This window comes from Octopus bimaculoides, chromosome Z (genome assembly GCF_046866305.1).
Source record: "Octopus bimaculoides isolate indiv1 chromosome Z, ASM4686630v1, whole genome shotgun sequence".
NCBI classification, from domain to species: domain Eukaryota; kingdom Metazoa; phylum Mollusca; class Cephalopoda; order Octopoda; family Octopodidae; genus Octopus; species Octopus bimaculoides.
Window position 1 is genome coordinate 38,183,706 of NC_142944.1, and position 10,000 is coordinate 38,193,705.

Consider the following 10,000-nt stretch of genomic DNA (forward strand, 5'->3'; position numbering starts at 1 on the left):
AATCCCCCAGTAGAATGACTATATCAGAATTGGGGATTTTTCTAAGTATGCCTCTCAGCTGGCTATAAAAGATTGTTTTATCTTCATCACAGCTAGTCAAAGTAGGTGCATAGGCACTTATTAGAGTAACAAACCGCTTACCTTTCAGGTGCAACCGTAGCATCATTATACGTTCATTTATAGGAACAGGGAGCTCTTCCAACTTCTTGAGGATATCAGATCGGACTGCAAAACCAACACCAGCCTCTCTGCGCTCCTCCTTCTGCCTTCCTTTCCAAAAAAAGGTGTATCCACCTCTTACTTCCTCAAGCTGACCATCACCTATACGAGTCTCTGAGAGTGCAGCTATATCAATGTTATAACGGTTCAGCTCACGAGCAACAAGTGCAGTGCGTCTTTCAGGCCTACAATTACTCTTGTCTAACAGAGTGCGCACATTCCAACACGAAGTTCCGTCCAAATTTTAAAAATAAAAGACTCTTTGTTTTTCGAGCGCAGGGTGGACATCCGTCAGTCGCGCTAAACTGAGCAGATATAAAAAGACAGGCAATTTTTGGTTCACCTTTTCTATGCATATATGTGTGTGGAGACGCAATGGCCCAGTGGTTAGGGCAGCGGACTCGCGGTCATAGGATCGCGGTTTCGATTCCCAGACCGGCGTTGTGAGTGTTTATTGAGCGAAAGCACCTAAAGTGCCACGAGGCTCCGGCAGGGGATGGTGGTGAACCCTTCTGTACTCTTTCACCACAACTTTCTCTCACTCTTACTTCCTGTTTCTGTTGTGCCTGTAATTCAAAGGGTCAGCCCTGTCACACTGTGTCACGCTGAATATCCCTGAGAACTACGTTAAGGGTATACGTGTGTGTGGAGTGCTCAGTCACTTGCACGTTAATTTCACGAGCAGGCTGTTCCGTTGATCGGATCAACTGGAACCCTCGACGTCGTAAGCGACGGAGTGCCAACAACAACCAACATAGATGTGTACGTGTATCTGTGTATGTATATGTGTGCATGTGTATATAAATATATATATATGTGTGTGTGTGTGTGTATGTGTGTGTATGTGTGCGTGTGTGTATATGTACATATATATAGATATATATGTATATACATAGTCATCTCTGCGCATTTGCGTTTTTGTATGTGTACATATGTTAGTGTGAATATGTGTATACGTGTATGCAAGCGTATATTTATATATGTATATGCATATATATATGTGTATGTGTGTGTGTGTGTGTGTGTGTATGTGCGAGCGTGTGTGGGGGGCCAAGCTTTGCAAGGGCATGTGTATCTAGCTTTACGCACATATCTATGCAATGTGCGTATATTTATGTAGATATAGACGTGTGTACCTGCGTATACGAGTTCCTATACATATACATATACATATGTATATATTCGTCCATACATGTGCGTATGCACGTGTATCTAGTTGTATGTATATGTCCATATACTTGGATGTGCGTGTGTGAGCGCGTATGTATATGTGTGTATATATCTCTGTGTATGCATATATGTGTCTAAGCACGAACACAAAAAGATTTTTCATCTAAGTATTATCTACCTTTCAACTAACTTCTACTTCCTTTTCTTTCTCTTAACAATTACAATAGCGAAAGCTGATTACGTCATTTTCTCTATACTAAAATGTATACTTTCCACGTTCATAATTTAAATCTTTTTGCGTTTCAATAATTTTTCTCTGATTTTACTCATTCTCGAATTTGATAGACGGATCGGTGCGAAAGCCGACTCAAGAAATCTCTAGTGAGACTTTTTATCGATGTATCTGAAGAGACCCATAACGGGTCGAAACGTGTTGCACCCAACAAAGCCTATTTCACATTCCATCTCCTATTTTATTAATACAGTTAACCCAACCGCCACTACGAAGTTCCTGAAATAAATCTACGGATAATAACAGGTAATCGAAACTGTGCCGGTGCTTTACTTATTATCCATTTTGTACAATTTCTCCATTATATATATATATATATATATATATATATATATATATATATATATATATATATATATATATATAGTCAACTCTGATAAACAAACAATTCACATAAACGAATAAAAGACGAGAAATAGAAAACCAACGAACGTGAGGACGTGCACAAGAAATGTATTAGCTTGACGCTCGGTGAAAGGAGACAGTTTAATGCTTCGACCATAGCTTTTCGTCGGAAAGGAGAAAGGGAAAAGTCCAAAGAAGGAGAAGAAAACGCCAACAGCCCACATGTACTTACATTGCATCTATCTATCTATCTATCTATCTATCTATCTATCTATCTATCTATCTATCTATCTATCTATCTATCTATCGTCTCACTCACCGAACTGCAAACATGGATCAGGAAGAGACCGAAACTGGGCGATTGGCACCGCGAGTGTCGCCAAGCTCTACAACAGCTCTGCCGTCCGGGATCAAACTTGTGCAACTTCCAAACGACCAATGCGTTCTATAGAGGACTAGTGGAGGGGAGGTCTGACGACACTCTCGGGGCAAACCTGCGTGTCGATGAGAAATTCCTAACCCGCCTTTTCAAGACGACGTTCGGGCCGGGGCCTATGGATAATTTCCAGAGATCCCTGGCTTGGCAATGCTATCGGGACGCACTACCAGTTCGAGAGAAGATCTACAGACACGGTTCGAAAACCACCGGACCGACCTGCCCGAGATGCGGTCAGAGCGACGAAACCGTTCTGCACGCACTGGTGCAGTGTCCAGATATTTCAGAGCTGTGGACCTTCGTCGAACGGCTGTTGTCGCGTGTGGGACGAGCCCACTTATCAGCCGAGTCTATCGTGAATATTGTTCCGCCACCTTCCTTTAAACGGGAAGGAAAAACGGTTTTTGTAACACTGATAGCTATGGCAAAAGAATGCGTGTGGTGGACGCGTTTGAAAGGTCTACAAACAAACACTTTCCTCTCTGGTCAGTCCCTCGTCAACTTTTTCAAGTACCACTTGAAAAGGAGGATGAGGATAGAGAGGAAAGTGTTGTCGAATGAAAGTTTCAATAAAAAATGGGTAAATGTGGCAAGAATGGTAAGAATGAAATACGACGCCATTTTAAGCATAGACTTGTAACAAAAAGAGACAAAAAGAGAGAAGGTACTTATTTTCATGTACCTTTAAAAAAAGAAGCCTGAGGTGACCGTGGTCTTTTCCGTAGGCTTTTCTCTCCACGGATAAACCTAATCTGTTCCCCGTTTTTTTTTACATTGACTGTGATACACGATCCCTATTGATCGCCCCCCACCTTTTTTTTTCCCGCGATCCCTTTTGATCGAAATCCCCCCCTTTTTTTCCGCGATCCCTTTTGATCGAAATTATCCCCCCCTTCCCCCCACCCCCAAGAAAAGCTCTACATTGTAATTTGTCCATTTTCTGTATTTAGCCCTGTGTGGCTATAATAAAAAGATATCTATCTATCTATCTATCTATCTATCTATCTATCTTAAATATATATACTTATAAAGATAAATTAAATAGAGATATACTATTGGCAATCCAATAATTTATTTATAATATTACATGATTTACTATGAATATAATATAACGTAATATTATATAACAAACAATTATTAAAAACCATAAAAAGCCTACATATAGTTTCGACTTATATGTTTTTTTTCTGATAGTATATACATAGTAACAGTTCCTCAATATATAAGTCACTTCAGGGTCATGGTTTAAATACAGACGAAATTCCGAGTGAAAGGACGACTGGATTGTAAAAGTTAATTCAAATGTCTATGTATTATGAGCGTGAGCGTTAACTTTTCAATCATACATCAGTTACAATTAAAAAAGAGCAAGAAAACTTTAACGGACGACACAACCAAGTAAGTGCAATCTACAACCTTCGAAATTCACTTCATTACGTATCACGTCAATTGAAGCCCTTTCGTGTCCTTGTCACCACATACAACAATAAGATATGTGTGTATATGAATGTTTATAGTTAAAGTCTTCCTCTATGTATAACTGCAACAAAAATATATAGAAACAAAAACATCTTCGATACAACAACCTTTATTTATTTAAATTAATTGATATACAAAAATTGATATAAAAAAATTATTGCTTATATTAACTAATAATAATCTTCTATATTTCTTATTTTCTCGTAGTAGATATGAATAAAAATAAAAATAAATGTGCTCTTTTAAACCTAGCTAGGTTCATGGGCCCGATTTCCAGGTTTCAATGGTGTATGTGTTCCCCAGCTGGACGGGACGCCAGTCCATCACAGCGTTACTCATTTTTGCCAGCCGAGTGGACTTGAGCAACGTGAAATGAAGTGTTTTGCTCAAGAACACAATGCGTCGCCCGGTCCAGGAATCTAAACCACAATCTTACGATCATGGTGCTGACACCTTAACCACTAAGCCACGCGCCTCCACAGTAGATATGAATAGAAACCTAATAATATTTTTTTCTTTGTTGATTTAATTTATCGTCGGGAAAATTCCTTAATTAGTATTAATATAGACTTCATGCTGTAAATGCGATAACCAAAATACCCCATGGATATATATTTTTTGGCGGAAATCAAATTTACTAATTTTTTAGGGGGTAACCAGATTTGAAGTTCCTTAAATAAGGATTGTTATTCGCACATTATGGAAGGGAGAATTTATTGAATCAACAGAAATCCTCAATACAAACCAAGCAAGCAACAAGTACATTCCATTTTTTTTTCACTCAGTTCATTATATGTAAAGCCTCACTCTCGATGTCTGTGTTTGTATTGTCCCCATACATGCTTCGCCCTGGTGGCAAATAGTTGTAGTAGTTGGAGATGGTTCCAATCAGAGCGTTAGTCCCTCTTTTTTAAATATATTTTTTGTTATGGTAACTTATTCTGAATCCTAGTAAAGTAATTATATATCGATTTTGCCGGGATCAATAAACTAAATACCAGTAATACACTAAAGTTGATTTCAGTGACTAATACCGTCTTCACCCTTCTATTCACCAACCAACAGAAAAGCTAAAATGACAAACTATCGACTTTTTTTGTTATCAAAGATAACACCAAAATCACACTTTTCACAAATGTCTCTTCCCTCTGCCACCACCAACACCAACAATTAGTACTACTACTAATGTTGCTGCTGCTGCTGCAACTATTGATGCTGTTACTACTACTGCTGGTGCCGCTGCTGCTACTACCGCTGCTACTACCGCTGCCTTCGTTGCTGTAATCAATATTGTTATGTGTATTTGCCGTTTCTGCCTTTATAATTACTGACATAGAAATAATAAAGAGCCATTACAATATTTTTATTGCCATATTGACAATAACAGTGATTATTATTTTTATTATTGTTGTAATTATTATTATTATTATTGTTGTTGTCATCAATGGTAGACGTGCACACCGACTTCTTTCAATATTCCCACCACCACCTGCAGTAACAACAATCGCGCGCGCACACACACATATGCATAAGCACTTTCATTTAATCACTTCCACTTAACCGTAACTCTGATCCCTGCGTACTCAGTCTCAATACCTCCACCTACCAAGACGGCAAGCTGGCAGAGTCGTTAGCACGCCGGACGAAATACCGAGCGGCATTACGTTTGCCTTGACATGTTGAGTTCAAATTCCGCAGAGATCGACTTTGCCTCTCATTCTTTCGGGGTCGATATCATTGACTCAAGCTCCTCCGAATACCTGGCCCTTTGGAAAAATTTGAAATCGTTATTATTATCTTTTTTTTTTTATTACCTACAAGGGGCTAAACATAGAGGGAACAAACAAGGACAGACAAAGGGATTAAATCGATTACATCGACCCCAGTGCGTAGCTGGTACTTAATTTATCGACCCCGAAAGGATGAAAGGCAAAGTCGACCTCGGCGGAATTTGAACTCAGAACATAACGGCAACCGAAATATCACTAAGCATTTCGCCCGGTGTGCTAACGTTTCTGCCATCTCGCCGCCTTATTATCGTTATTATTATCAAGGTGGTGAGCTGGCAGAACAGTTAGCACGTCAGGCAAAATGCTTAGTGGCATTTCGTCCGTCTTTTCGTTTTGAGTTCAAATCTCACCGTGGTCGATTTTGCCTTCCATCAATTCGAGGTCGATAAAATAATTACCAGTTAATCTCTGGGGTAGATGTAATCAACTTAATCCTTTCCTCCAAAATTGCTGCCCTTGTTTCAGAGTTTCAAACCATTATTCCCACCCACCGTGAACAACATCATATTATATCCCGTTACACACCCACTTATCTATCAACCCAACTATCTGTCTACGCGACTACTTACCTGGCTGATTATCTTCCTGCTTACCCCCTTACCAACCTACCTGCATACACTTAACCACTCATCATCCTACAATAGCAAACCACCTACTAAGCTGCCAACAACTTTGTCCATCTGTGTAACTCTACTCCTAAGAGTTCGTCAGTCACAATATTCAATGCGGCCGTTTTAATCATCAGCATCGCCATCATCATCATCGTAATCATGATCATGATAATCATCATAAAATCTTCAACATCATCATCATCATCATCATCATCATCGCCACCACCACTACCCATCACCTCCGTCATCACCACCACTACCACCATCATCATCATCATAATCACCATCATCATCATCATGATCATCACGACTGTAATGTCACGGGTTTGATTTCCAGTGGCATGTGTCTTTGAGGAAGATACTTTATTTCGTGTTGCTCCTTTCCGCCGAAAATAAGCCGTAACTCAAAAGAACCGCCTTCCTTACATTTTGTGAATCTTCCTGAGAACTACGTTAAGGGTAAGTGCGTTTGCTGAGTGTGTGTGTTTGAGTTTGTGTGTTTGTGTGTGTATGTGTGTGTGTGTGTGTGTGTGTGTGTGTGTGTGTGTGTGTGTGTGTGTGTGTGTGTGTCTTTGTGTGTGTGCTCTTTTGCCACTACACTGGTTCACTTATCCTTGCAATCTCTCTTCAAATCCCTAAATTCATTTCCGCTTTTTAAGAAGGACTCCCTATATTTCACACTTTCCACTACGAATGTACGATTGCCGTGTTTTATATCTTCTTTCCTTATCTCATAATTTCCTTTCTCTTTTGGTTTGTCTCTCTTATCTCCATTATTCCTATCTTGCTTTCATTTCCCTCCTTATCACTCCCTCTCTCTCACGACATCTATTTATTCGCTTATATATCTATCTCCCCCTCAGACACAAACACGCATATACATATATACATACATAAATGATACATACATACATATATATATATATATATATATATATGTAGACATATAAATATATGTATATGTATATGTATATGCGTATATATGTATATATGCATATTTGTATGTCTGTGTGTATACATATATATACACACATGCACACGCACATATACGTGACATGTGTGGTTGTGTTCGTGTGTATGCGTATCTGTATGTTTGGATGTTTGTGATTATATATATATATATATACATATATATATATATATATATATATATATATATGTGTGTGTGTGTGTGTGTGTGTGTGTGTGTGTGTGTGTGTGTCTGTGTGTGTGTGTGTATGTGTGTGTGTATACTTATATCTGCTTCTCTTCCTCCTCTGCCCACTCTACTGGACAAGGCTAGTTGCTTTCTTTCTTTTTTTTTTGTTTTTTGATTCAGTACTCTGACACCGTAAAATGTCTTCATGCAGGTGAATGACGGAACGGCCTAAGATACAGGGCGCCATCAGATTAATGCAACTTGTCAACAAGCTACTAATCTCTGGACAAGTTAATCGATTTGCTAATTGGCAGATAAAGGATTATAACGTAGTCAATTGAAAACAGGAAAAGGGTTTTTGTGAGATTCTTTGTCCTCTTTAGTACTCGTGAGAAAATATTCCGGGGCATGCGCACTGAGAATTCAACAGAAATCAATCGCATATATAACAATACAACATTAATAATAATAGATATAGCAATAATAATAATAATAACAATAATAATAATGATAATAATAATAATAATAATAATAATAATAGTAATAATAATAATAATAATAATAAGAAGAAGAAGAACAACAACAACAGCAACTACAACCATGAATAAATGGTAGTAGTGCTACAGCTCCAGATAAAAGAGGGACTCATAAAAAGCAAAGCGATCCCTATTAGAAGAGGAATATTCTAGGGATGCCTGCGCTCGCCACTTCTTTTCTGCCTGGCACTCACACCTTTATCTGACATGCTAAACAGAACTGAATGTGAATACAACTGTTACAACAAAACAATCAACCACTTCTTATATATGGATGACCTAAAACTGTATGCCACAAATGATAAACAGCTGGAATCATTATTACAGACAGTACATGGATTTACCAAAGAAATAAACATGTGCCAAAGCAACCTTGAAAAGAAGAAAACTAGTTAAGAGTAGCAACATCACACTAGATACAGCCAATGAAATAAGAGAATTAGACCAAAGTCAGACATACAAATATTTAGGAATCAATGAACTAGATACGATACAACACACACAAATGAAAGAAAATAAAAAAAAGAATACTATAGACGAGTTAGATTAATACTGAAAACAGAGCTCAATGCTAAAAGTAAGATTATAGGTATCACCATTCTAGCCGTACGGATTATAAGTTACAGCTACAATATCCTTAACTGGACACTAAATGAACTAATCAAAATAGACAGAACAAGAAAAATAACGACAGGATTTAGGATGCACCACCCAAAATCTGACACAGAAAGATTATATATATACGACACATTGAAGGTGGTACAAACCTTATACGGTTAGAAAAGTATTACAAAATAACCATCATAGGACTATAAAAATACTTACTTCAGAATCAAGGAAAACTAATACAAATAGCCACAAAACACGAACAAAACAAAAACTGCTCTTAGACTTTCAGGAAGCTGACAAATACAGAAAAAAATCATACTGCCTAACGATTATGAAGAAAAAGAAGAAACAACAGAAGCTGTAAAACAACTGAAATCCAAACTAAAATTGGAACAACAACGAATCATGATAAAACGGTAACAAGAAAAGCCCCTTCATGAAAAATACTGGGTTAAACTAAATGCAAAAGAAATAGACAAAGGAAAATCCCAGCAATAGCTGAGAAGCTCAGGACTCAAAGCAGAGACTGAAGCTCAGGACTCAAAGCCTCCCCAACAAAAATAACCAAATCATTATAATGGAAAGAAACATAACAAGTAACTGCAGAATATGTGGAGAAGGACAAGAAACAATAAGTTATGTTGTCTCTGGCTGCCCAGTCCTGGCTAAGAAGGAATATATTCAGTCACAACAAAGTTGGGATCTGTATACACTTGAAGCTATGTCTACACTATGGAATAACAACAGAAGAAAGATGGTATAGGCTCAGGTCAGAAAAGGTCACAGAAAACGAGAAAGCAACCATACTATGGAATATGCCGATACACTGAGAGAGAGAAATTAAAGCCTATAGGCTGGATATTTGTTGTCAAAAATCATCAAGAAAAAAAATGCTTTCTAATCGATGTATCAATGCCAACAGATGATAACGTTTCTCTAAAAGAAACGGAGAAACTTTCAAATTACAAAGATCTGGAAATAGAGGTAACTCGAATGTGGAAACTAAAAGCAGAAACAATTCCTATCATAGTAGGCGCATTAGGTATGATAAAAAGATATTCAGACAAATATATAACAAAAACACCAGGAATTACAAATATATATAACATACAGAAAATTGCACTACTGGGCACTGCACACATCCTACGCAAAACACTTTCAATACAGTAATCATAAGAGCACCACAGCAAACCACAGCACATACCCAAGGCATACAGAGCTGCGCTCGGTAGTGAAGTGAAAGCACGTTATAAAAATAAAACTACTGAACAATAATAATAATAATAATAATAATAATAATAATAATAATAATAATAATAATAATAATAATAATAATAATAATGACGACGACGACGACGATGATGGAAGCACGTGT